Genomic DNA, 13,099 nt, shown 5'->3' with positions numbered 1-13,099 from the left:
CCCCTATGACTCCTTTGGGAGGGGGTTGGGGGTCATGTTTCATACTATTTATGGTATGAACCAAAATTAGAAAAATGTGGCCCTCTGTAGTTAAGAGTACAAAAAGGAGCAGCACTCCAACAAACAATAGTGTTCAAAAAAAGTGATCTTCTTTTATTCCATGACAGACTGTTGGCTGGTACCTTCTATACGGTATACCGTATAGAAGGTACCAGGAATTTGTACTGGTGCTGTGGTTCTGTACTTTGTTTTGGTGAAGTATTTGTAAATTGCTATTACACTTCAAAATGGTGGTATTTAATATTCCATGCTTTGTACTAGGAAGCGGGAAAAAAATTCCAAATGCAGTGAAATTGGTAAAAGAACGCATTTGTGCTATATTCTCGTGGGCTTGGATTTTACGGATTTTTAAAGATTTTTTTTTTTTTAAATGGCCAAAAAGTGCCATTTTCGACTTTGGGCGCGATTTTCCGTTACGGGGTTAAACACAGTGAAAAAAACGTTATATTTTGATAGATTGGGCATTTTCGGACGCGGCGATACCTAATGTGTTTATGATTTTTACAGTTTATTTATACTAATATCAGTTCTAGGGAAAGTGGGGTGATTTGAATTTTTAGGGTTTTTTTATTATAATATTTTTTTTACTATTTTTCAGACTCCCTAAAGTACTTTAACCCTAGGGTGTCTGTACGATCCTATCATATACTGTATAGGGATTTTACTCCTCATACATTACAATGTGCTAATAGCACATTGTAATGCATGGGTTAAGCCGAAGTTGCTTACTGGCACCAATCACGGGTGTTACCGGTAAGCCTTTGCTGCAATATGCAGCAAAGTCTTACCGGCTACGGAGAGGGCTCGGCCCGCGAGCCCTCTCTATGCACCAGCACCCGGCCTGTGACGTACCAATACGTCACATGTTGGTAAGGGGTTAAATTAAATGGGGGGGCACTGTATATGTTAGAATTAATTTGGGGGGAGAAATATCTAAGCTACCTTAGTGGGATAGTGCTGCATACATCCATATATAAATGCATGTCCCTATTATTTTTATTTGCTAAAATGGGGGCACAATTTTTTTTTAGATTCACCTTGTACAACAAAGTACCTAGAAACTGCCCTGAGTGAAATGATAGTATAGATATTCCACAGTGCTAGTAATTAAAGCGTAGCTGTAAAGTTACTTGACAAAAAAATACCTGTATCATGCTTCTGGCTTCTCCCTGTCCTAAGATATAGGGCTAATACAGCGCCATTTGCGAAGGTATTTGGGCCCCCTTGAACTTTTATTTAAATGTTTTTATCCAAATCCAGCTTTAAACTCTTCCACAATAGTATCACAAACCTGCCTGGTGCCGTGTTCCTTGGTCTTCATGATGTTCTCTGCTCTTTAACCTCTACGGGACTAGGGGTTATAACTTTGGAACGCTATGAGATTGTTTTCTCGTGACACATTGTACTTCAAATTAGTTTAAAAATTTGGATGATATCTTTTGTGTTTAGTTATGAAAAAAATGAAATTTGGCCAAAATTTTGTAAAATTCTTTATTTTCAAAGTTCAAAATTCTATACTTTTTGCACCAAAATAAATTCATAACGTACATTTCCTAAATTTATGCTTTATGTTGGCGTGGTGTTTTAAGATTCCACATATTTTACTAGAATGTTTTGAGGCACAGAATTTGGGTGCCATTTTAAAATTTTTTGGGAAAATCACCAAAACACATATTTAGATGGACCTGCTCAACTTTTAATTGACTGCAATAGGCCTAAATAATAGACTAGTAAATTACCCCATTATAGAAACTACACCCCTCAACGTACGAAAAAACCACTTTTAAGGAGTTTGTTAACCCTTTAGTTGCTTTATAGGGGTAAAAAAAAAAAATTTGAGGTGCAGTGTACAAATTGTAATATTTTTTCACAATACACTCATTTTGGGTGGAAAATTAAACATTTGTAATGGATTAAATGAAAAAAAAAAAAAAAAAAGCTCCACAAAGTTTGATACCCAATTCCACCCGAGTACACCGATACCCCATATGTGGTGGTGACCTGCTGTATGGGCGCACGGCGGGGCATAGGAGGGAAGGAGGCGCCATCCAGAGTAGATTTACAGTGTCAAATTGTACAAGAGATGCACTTTTTTTGGTACGGAAATTTGGGGCATCTATAGCTAATTGGTGAGATTTTATTAACTCTTTGTTGGTGGAGGAAATAAAAATCATCAATAGTAAATTTTTATCCTATGGGTCTCCACAATTCCGAAAATACCTAATTTATATAGATTTTTATTTTTCCCCATTTTTACTGAATAAAAAGTAATTTGGCGAAAATGTTAATTTCACATGCATAACTTATATTTTCACCTCACAAATCTGGTTAAGGGCTTTTTTTTGCAATAAGGAATGTTCTTTTTAGTGTTCTTATTTTAGAGTGCATAACATTTGTACATGCACATAATCACTTTTTAGAGCATTTTTTTTTTATAGGGTATTAATTAAAAATTATCTTTTTTTGAGCTTTTTTTGGGGGTGGGGGTTTACGGGGTTCACTTTGCGGATCTAATAACGATTCTGTTTTATTTTGCAGATTGTTACGGACGCAATGATACCAAATATGTGGGGGTTTTGTGTATTTTATTCGATTTTACTGAATAAAAACTAAATTTGGAGAAAATCTTGTTCATTTTAGCATCACCATATTTTCATATGCAGAATTTTTTTCTCTTCTGGCTGACAAATGTGGTTAAGGGCTTATTTTTTGCGAGAAGCGTTCTTTTTAGTGGTCTTATTTTAGAGTGCGGAACTTTTTTAAATCACTTTTTAGAGCATTTTTTTAAAAGGTATTAATTAAAAATCTTTTTTTTTCGGAACGTTTTTTTGCGTTTTCCCCCCCCCAAGAGTTTACCATGCCGGTCCAGTAACAATTCTGTTTTATTATACAGATTGTTACAGGCGCGGCAATACCAATTATGTGGGAGGGTTTTGTGCTTTTTATACTTTGAGTGCTTTTATGGAAAAGTGACATTTTAGGGGCTTATATTTTTATTTATTATAACGTTTAGTGTTTAACTTTTTTTTTACTTCTTTGAACTTGAACCAGCGATGCTCTACAATACTTTTTCATTGTAGAGCAGTGTAAACGCAGACGCATGCTCAGACAGTTCACAGTCAGACCCATAAGGCTGGTGCCACACGCACCGCTTTGTCTGTGTTTGAAAACGCAAACGCAGACAAAGCCACACCCACCGGGGCGGGCCACGGCGCAATCGCATCGGCGTTTCTGTGGAAACGCCTGCGATCGGGAACGAGCCGCCGGTGCTTTGCATTAAGTTAACGCAAAACACCGGCGGCTCATTCCCGATTCCATAGAAACGCCGATGCGATTGGTCCGCGGCAAAGCAGTGCGTGTGGCACCAGCCTAAGGGGTCTGACTACCGGGAAGATCGGGCAGCCCAGGGGCACTTGGCAGACCTTGGGGCTGCCCAGAAGAGGACCGAATACCCCGTTAAGCGGCACAGGAGATCCGATCCATAGGATGAAGACCCTTACACACCACAGTCATGCTTGACCGGTTAACACTTGCGATCGGAGTCGGCTCTGATCGCGGGTGCCAGAAGCAGGATGTTATAGCACGTCCCCATGCGGGAAGTATCTATCCGCAGGGACGTACTATGACATCCAGGTGCACCTAGGGGTTAAGCAGGACCCTGAGTCACAGAGCAGGGGTATTTATACGGACACTTGATTACACAGAGGTGGATAATATTTAGAAGTTCAGTGAGGATCTCTGAATGATCCAATGTTGTCCTAAATAACTGATGATTATAGAGCGAGTTTGCTGCACTGGAAGTAAAGGGGCGGAATAACACTGTGCACCCCGCTTTTTAGTTCATTTTTTTTTTTTTTTTTTACAAGTTTAAAATATCCAATAAATTTTGTTCCACTTCGCAATTGTGTCCCACTTTTTGATTCACCCAAAAAAATTACAATTTTATATCTATGTTTGAAGCCCAAAATGTGGCAAAAGGAAGAAAAGTTCAAAGGTGGCCAAAATAATTTTGCAAGGTACTGTAGATGTATGAGGTTATCTTTAAAACATTGAGAATTTCCTGAAGTGGGTGGGACTTCCTGGTTGTGACATTAGCCAATAGCACTCAGGGCATCTATGTGCATAAACCACTCAGCCAATCAGGATACAGAATTAGTGTTTCTGCATCATCCAGTAAACTACATCAAAGACAAATATATTACAACATGTCCACCTACATTACAAAACACATAACACACAGTAAGAATATGCTAACATGTGGCAGCAATGTATACAGTTTCAAATGCATCAGAACAGCCAATAGATTTGCTTGATTACATAGCTGTTAACATGGTGTTTACTAAACACATGCATTAACAGCTATGTAATCCATAAAATCTCCTCAGCTGTTCCGATTCATTTGTCACATGTAAACTCACCCTGAAATGTCTTCAGAAGAGCACCCCCTCCCTAAAAGACTGCTTTATTCATTTACTGATTTTTATTTTAGCCATTTCTCTATGGAAACAGCCTATTTGCACACCACCACTTCTCTGTACAGAGATCTGCTCAGAGGTTGCATATACACTATGCGTGCAGGATCTGATCCATTCATTAGAACTGATAGGGAGCCTGAACTCTGTCTTTATTTGTGAATTCATACTTTGAGGGTGCGGTCACACATTGCGTTTACCGCATGCGTTTAAAAACGCATTGGAATAGCTGAAAAATTATTTGCCTAATTAACCCTTTCAAGACCTGGCCCTTTTTTGTTTTTTTCATTTTTCACTTCCCATGATCAAAAATCCATAACTTTTTTATTTTTCGATGCACAGAGCTGTGTGACAACTTGTTTTCTGCGTAACAAATTACACTTCATAGAGGTGGTATTGAATATTCCATGCCGTGTACTGGGAAGTGGGAAAAAAAATTCCAAATGCAGTGAAATTGATGAAAAAAAAAACCCCATTTATGCCGTTTTCTTGTGGGCTTGGATCTTACGGATTTCACTGTCTGCTCCAAATGACAGGTCTACATTATTCTTTGGGTCGGTGCGATCACAGGGATACCAAATTTATATAAGTTTTATAAATGTTTTCATACATCTAAAAAAAATTTAAACCTCCTGTGCAAAAATTTTTTGGGAGATTTTGCCATCTTCTGGCACTAATAACATTTTTATATTTAGGTGTACAGAGCTGTGGGTGGTGTCGTTTTTTGCGGATTTTGATGACGTTTACAATGTTATCAATTTTAGGACTGTTCGACCTTGTGATCACTTTTTAAACGCATTGAAAAAATGTTATCATATTTTGATAGATCGGGCATTTTCGGACACGGCGATGCCTAATGAGTTTATGATTTTTACTGTTTATTTATATGTATATCAGTTCAAGGGAAAGTGGGGTGATTTGAGTTTTTAGGATTTATTAAAAAATTTTTTTAACTATTTTTTTACTATTTTTCAGATTCCCTTTTGGTACTTTAACCCTAGGTTGTCTGTACGATCCTATCATATATGCCATACTACAGTATGGCAGTATATGGGGATTTTACTCCTCATACATTACAATGTGCTCAAAGCACATTGTAATGCATGGGTTAACTCGAAGTAGCCTCGGGTCTTCCTGACGTCACGGGGAGCGGCGATCCTCGCAAAGATGGAGGCCCATGCGGCGCCATCCTTTTGAAGCCGCCGGCAGCGATCAGCGGGAAAGCTAATAGCACATTGTAATGCATGGGTTAAGCCGAACTTGCTATGGACCGGTTATGGAGAGGGCTCAGCACGTGAGCACTCTCCATGCACCCGCGGCCAACCCGTGACGTGCTATTACGTCACGGGCCGTGAAAGGGTTAGACAGATGTTAACACTTTGTTTACAAAACACAAATGTTAATGCTTGCGGTAACGCATGTGTTAACCACAACTTTAACAATTGTGTTTTGTAAACGTGTTAACATCTGTTTAATTTGGCAAATCACTCTTCACCTATTGCAATGCGTTTTTAAATGCATGCGGTAAAGGCAACGTGTGACCGCACCCTCACACTTAGACATTTCTACTATATTCAAACCGCTTTGATACATCCCATTCCTGGTATGTAATTGGAAAACATGACACATGTGATTAGTCACAAGCTGAAGGTCCTGGACCTTTTTTTTTACATGCTCCCAGGACTGATTTTCAGGTTGCTGCTGAGGAGCATGCATGTGCTAGTATCCCCACCTAATCACCTTTCTCTCCTCCTTCTACGGATTCCCATGATAACCAAAGACAGAGATGAGGTAACTGCAAGCTTTTAGCTGACAAACGGCTGCAGAAAGCTAAGGAGTGTAAATTAGTGAATAGCTTACATTGGCTTAGCGCAGGCTTATTTTTGGGTTTAGTGCAGTTGTACTTTAAATAATAAGCAAAGTACGAAATGGATAGATCTCACTGGAGAATCACCAAGGAGAATGATCTGGGCCATGAACAACAAGGGAGCCTTCTATTTCATTTCCAGTGTCTATCCCTTTACCCCATTAACTCTGGACCTGTGCCCGCTAACTTCTAAAGAACTAGAGTCTGCAGCAACGTCTATAGACACCTGGAGTTCCAAAGGAGGTGTGGTTTATTACCGCTTCTCCACTCATCACAGGATCACGCTGAAGGAGCATGATGCACGGAAGAGCAGAGCTGGAGCTTCCATTGGCTCTATACACTTGGCGGTCACGTGACTGAAAGGGAATAAAGAGAGTTAACCAGAACTGCTGGGTCTAATTACACCCAGTACAGCTCTGATCAGTGGTGGTTTTCCTCTGTAACCGAGGCTCCAAGAAAAAAAAAAATTATAAGTGAAATGTCCCCAAGGGGACTTTTATGACCTCATGGGGGACATATGAAGTAAAAACACACACAATCATTAATGAATATTCATAAAAATACATTGTCATTTCCTCATAATAATAAAAAAATCCCCCACTACACAAAAAAACCGCCAGTCGCCCCGTTTGCAGTTTCAACCCCAAATAAGTTTAAAAATTTTTTAACTTTTAACATTCTCTGTGTCCCGAAAAAAAAAAATTGCAAAAAATTTTAAGGTAGTTAAAAGAAGAAGTTATGGCCCTTAGACCGCTTCTTACATTGCTAAATATGCCCAGTCACTAAAGCCTTTTAGGTCGCTTTACTAAGGGCAATCACAGGACTGTGCCTTACCAAGTATGGGACTTAGCCCCAATATTCACGACACACTTCAAGCAATGATTGACATTGGTCGTATACCAAAGGGAGGTGTAAAATACACCCAGAGGATTAGTCTATCCAGATATCAGTTGGCTGCCTACTTAAACCAAAAAACGGCTTCACTTTGTAGGTATAGTTGCAATGGCCGCTTACTTCATATTAATGCAGAGTGCAGTGGTACTTTTTAGTCATTAACCCCTTAAGGACACAGCCTGTTTGCAGGTTAAGGCTCGCAACTTTTTTTTGAAATTTGACCAGTGTCTCTTCCTGTGGTAATAACTTTTCAACGCTTTAAGATATCTCTGTGATTTTGAGATTGTTTTCTCGTGAGACATTGTAGTTTATGTTAGTAGTGTCATTTCGGTGATCCGTTCCTTTTTTGGGGGGTAAAAATTCAAAAATTTAGGAAAAATTTGAAAAAAATGACTATTTTCAAAGTTTCAAATGTTATACTTTTTAGACAAAAAGTGATACCACAAATTTTTTTTGATAGAAACCTTTTGCCATTGGTCTTCTTTTTATATCCATTATTTGTTTTAAGTTTCCATTTTTTTTATGGATGTGAGAAGGTTTGAAGTTTTAGTAGCAACTTCTCAGATTTTCTTGAAATTTGAAAAATGCGAACTTTTTGGTGATCAATTCAGTTTGGAAGTGCTCTATAAAGGCTTATGTACTATATACCCCCACAAGTAACACCATTTTATGAACCTAACATCTCAACCTATTCAAATCAGCATTTAAGAAGTCTGTTAACCCTTTAATTATTTTTCCGGAAGCATATGAAAATGGAGTGGAAATTTTGAAATTTCAATTTTGGATTTCAATCTTTCCAATTTAGCCCTAAAATGGATACATTCAGAAGGAATTTGAGGTAAATATATATTCCTAATTTCTTGCCCTGCTTCTTCCGAGTACGGCGATACCAGACATGTGGATGTCAGCTGCTGTTTCCCCGCACAGCGATGTCCAGAACAGAGTTAGCGATACTGGGAATTTGGAAAGCCAATTTGGCTGCAAATATTTTGTGGTGCCACAGTGTAATTGAAGAGCCCCTGAAGTAAAAGTACAATAGAAAACCCCCCAAAATGTCACCATTTCGGAAACTAGACCCCTCAAAGAATTTATCGGTGGTTGTGGTGAGCATTTTAACCCCCGACACACTGGTCAAAATTTAATGCAAAGTAAATGGTGCAGAGTAAAAATTGCGTTTTTATCTCAAAAATGTCATTTTAGTGCCTCATATACTGTGCCCAACCCATGCCACTTCAGACAAACACCCCAAAAATCATTCTGCGGGTTGTCCCGAGTACGGCAATACCACACATGTGCCAATAATTTACAGACTGGGCACACAGAAGGGATGAGAACGGAAGGAGTGAAATTTTGATTTTCCAGCTCCGTTTTCACACGTTTGGATTTGGAGTGCCATGTCATGTTGGCAGGGCCCGTGAGGTGCCAGTGCAATAGAAACCCCCAATAAATGATACCATTACGGAAACTAGACCCCTCAAAGAATTTATCGGTGGTTGTGGTGAGCATTTTAACCCCCGACACGCTGGTCAAAATTTAATGCAAAGTAAATGGTGCAGAGTAAAAATTGCGTTTTTACCTCAAAAATGTCATTTTAGTGCCTCATATACTGTGCCCAACCCATGCCACTTCAGACAAACACCCCAAAAATCATTCTGCGGGTTGTCCCGAGTACGGCAATACCACACATGTGCCAATAATTTACAGGCTGGGCACACAGAAGGGATGAGAACGGAAGGAGTGAAATTTTGATTTTCCAGCTCCGTTTTCACACGTTTGGATTTGGAGTGCCATGTCATGTTGGCAGGGCCCGTGAGGTGCCAGTGCAATAGAAACCCCCAATAAATGATACCATTACGGAAACTAGACCCCTCAAAGAATTTATCGGTGGTTGTGGTGAGCATTTTAACCCCCGACACGCTGGTCAAAATTTAATGCAAAGTAAATGGTGCAGAGTAAAAATTGCGTTTTTACCTCAAAAATGTCATTTTAGTGCCTCATATACTGTGCCCAACCCATGCCACTTCAGACAAACACCCCAAAAATCATTCTGCGGGTTGTCCCGAGTACGGCAATACCACACATGTGCCAATAATTTACAGGCTGGGCACACAGAAGGGATGAGAACGGAAGGAGTGAAATTTTGATTTTCCAGCTCCGTTTTCACACGTTTGGATTTGGAGTGCCATGTCATGTTGGCAGGGCCCGTGAGGTGCCAGTGCAATAGAAACCCCCAATAAATGATACCATTACGGAAACTAGACCCCTCAAAGAATTTATCGGTGGTTGTGGTGAGCATTTTAACCCCCGACACACTGGTCAAAATTTAATGCAAAGTAAATGGTGCAGAGTAAAAATTGCGTTTTTATCTCAAAAATGTCATTTTAGTGCCTCATATACTGTGCCCAACCCATGCCACTTCAGACAAACACCCCAAAAATCATTCTGCGGGTTGTCCCGAGTACGGCAATACCACACATGTGCCAATAATTTACAGGCTGGGCACACAGAAGGGATGAGAACGGAAGGAGTGAAATTTTGATTTTCCAGCTCCGTTTTCACACGTTTGGATTTGGAGTGCCATGTCATGTTGGCAGGGCCTGTGAGGTGCCAGTGCAATAGAAACCCCCAATAAATGATACCATTACGGAAACTAGACCCCTCAAAGAATTTATCGGTGGTTGTGGTGAGCATTTTAACCCCCGACACGCTGGTCAAAATTGAATGCAGAGTAAATGGTGCAGAGTAAAAATTGCGTTTTTATCTCAAAAATGTCATTTTAGTGCCTCATATACTGTGCCCAACCCATGCCACTTTAGACAAACACCCCAAAAATCATTCTGCGGGTTGTCCCAAATACAGCAATACCACACATGTGCCAATAATTTACAGGCTGGGCACACGGCAGGGGTCAGGAAGAAAGAAGCACAATTTAGGTTTTCAAGCTTCGTTTTCACTAGATTGGTAATGGGGGGTACCCCCGAGGTACCAGTACAATAGAAACCCCCAAGTAGTGAACCCATTTTGGAAAGGGCACCCCTCAAAGAATGTATGTAGGCTTGTATGAGCATTTTAACCCCCAACACGCTGGCCAAAATTGAATGCAAAGTAAAGGGTGCAGAGTAAAAATTGTGTTTTTATCTCAAAAATGTCATTTTAGTGCCTCGTGTACTGTGCCCAACCCATGCCACTTTAGACAAACACCCCAAAAATCATTCTGCGGGTTGTCCCGAGTACGGAAATACCACACATGTGCCAATAATTTACAGGCTGGGCACACGGCAGGGGTCAGGAAGAAAGAAGCACAATTTTGGTTTTCAAGCTTCGTTTTCACTAGATTGGTAATGGGGGGTACCCCTGAGGTACCAGTACAATAGAAACCCCCAAGTAGTGAACCCATTTTGGAAAGGGCACCCCTCAAAGAATGTATGTAGGCTTGTATGAGCATTTTAACCCCTAAGGTGCTGGCTAAAATTTAATACAAAGTGAGTAGTGCAGAGAAACAATTGTATTGCAATTTATCAAATATGCCATTGAAGTGACAAAAGTATTTTGCCCAACTCATGCCACTGGGGAAAAACACATCAAAAATCATTCTGCGGGTTACCCCGGTTAGGGCAATACCCCATAGGAGGCAATAATCTGTAGGATGGAGACACGGTAGGGCTCAAAAGGGAATAACTTGTTGGAGCACAGACATTGTACATTTTTTTTTTCTTTTTGGCATCATGAAAGATTTGTAGATGCCAATAGGGGCCAGTACAGTAGAAATCCCTAAGAACTGACCCTATTTTGGAAACTACACCCTTCCATGAATTAATCTAGGGGTATAGTTAGCATTTTAACCCCACAGATGGACCCCTGAAAAAGTGCATAATGGATAGTGCATAGTAAAAAATATCTATTATGTCATTTTGTGCCCAGCTGCTGCCATGGGAGACAAACACCCTAAAAATCATGATGCATGTTTTCCCGGGTAAAGCATACGGGACAGTAATCTACAGGCTGGGCACATGGCAGGGCTTAGAAGGGAAGGTGCGGCATGTGGCATGATGTATAAGCTGTGCGTCAGGGTAGCAACAGAGTACTCTAAAAATCCAGGGATGTATGATAAATTCTGAAGCAATCTTTCATACATAACCCTGGTTTTTCTGGGCATGTCTCACAGTGATGAATGGTGTCCTTCCGAATGCCATTTTTGGAGCACACCCTGCACCTCTTCTGTGTCCTTCCCTTGCTGGCTGTTTGGGGAACTACTCCTGGAAAGTGCTGCCCTGGTACAATACGTGTTGGGGCCTCACTTCCAGATGTGCTAGCACTCCCCCCTTCCTGGTCTCCAAAAAGAAAGTACTTTATTACCACCTCTTGAAATTCCAGGAAAGTTCCCCTCTGGCCGGCATATCGATGCAGCACATAAGCATTATACAATGCCATCTGCATCATGTGCACGGCCAGCTTCTTGTACCACACCCTCGACTTCCGCATGGCATTGTACGGCTGAAGCACCTGGTCAGACAAGTCCACCCCTCCCATGTATTTGTTATAATCTAAAATACAGTCTGGCTTGGGGGTTTCTGTACTGGCACCTCGTACTGGGACAGGGGTGGTGGTGTGCTCATGTATTGTGGTTAATACAAGGACTTCTCTCTTGTCCTTGTACTTAACACACAATACAGAGTCGCTGCATAGTGCCCTGCTTTCGTGCCTTTTAAGTTTTTGCCCAAGCAGCGACTTAGGGAGACCTCTCTGATTTCTGCGTACAGTGCCGCATGCCGCAGTATTTCTGGAAGTGAGGTACTTGAACAGGGTGGTGCTGGTGTAGAAATTGTCCAGGTAGAGGTGGTAGCCCTGGTCCAGCAGTGGGTGCACTAAATCCCACACTATCTTCCCTGTAACACCCAGGAAGGGGGGGCATTCTGGGGGCACTATAGTGGAGTCCTTCCCTTCATATATCCTGAACTTGTATGTGTACCCTGATGAACTTTCGCACAGCTTATACATCTTCACACCATACCTTGCCCTCTTATTGGGCAGGTACTGGCGGAAGTGAAGTCTCCCTTTGAATTGTACTAGGGACTCGTCTATGCTTACATGTTTTGCGGGGGTATATGCCTGGGCAAACTTGGCACTAAAATGATCTAATATGGGCCTGACCTTAAATAACCGATCATAACTGGGGTCACCTCTGGGTGGGCACTGTGTGTTGTCAGTGTAGTGCAAAAACTTATGGATGGCTTCAAAGCGCATCCTGCTCATTGCCATGCGGAACATGGGGGTGTGGTACAGTATGTCTGTGCTCCAGTAGTCCCTGATTGAAGGCTTCTTTACTATCCCCATAAGGAGTATTATGCCCCAATACTTGTGCATCTCTGCTGCAGTGACAGGGGTCCACCTGTAGGGTTGTGCATAAAAGGACGTGGGGTTTTGGGCAATATGTTGTGCAGCATAGAGATTGGTCTGGACTACAATTAAATTCAACAGCTCCTCATCAAAAAAAAACTTAAAAAAGTCCACAGCTCTGAGCCCTGTCGTGTCAAAGTTAATTCCAGGATGGCCCAAAAAGTCAGGGACCTGAGGGGTATAATTATCTGGGGCTACCCATGTGGGGTCAGTGGAAGTCCCAGGCGCTTCTCCTGCAGAAGTCCCAGGCGCTTCTCCTGCAGAAGTCCCAGGCGCTTCTCCTGCAGAAGTCCCAGGCGCTTCTCCTGCAGAAGTCCCAGGCGCTTCTCCTGCAGAAGTCCCAGGCGCTTCTCCTGCAGAAGTCCCAGGCGCTTCTCCTGCAGAAGTCCCAGGCGCTTCTCCTGCAGAA

The sequence above is a fragment of the Engystomops pustulosus genome, chromosome 3 (genome assembly GCF_040894005.1).
Source record: "Engystomops pustulosus chromosome 3, aEngPut4.maternal, whole genome shotgun sequence".
NCBI classification, from domain to species: Eukaryota; Metazoa; Chordata; class Amphibia; order Anura; family Leptodactylidae; genus Engystomops; species Engystomops pustulosus.
The sequence above is the reverse complement of the archived record's forward strand: the minus strand, read 5'-3'. Positions refer to the sequence as shown.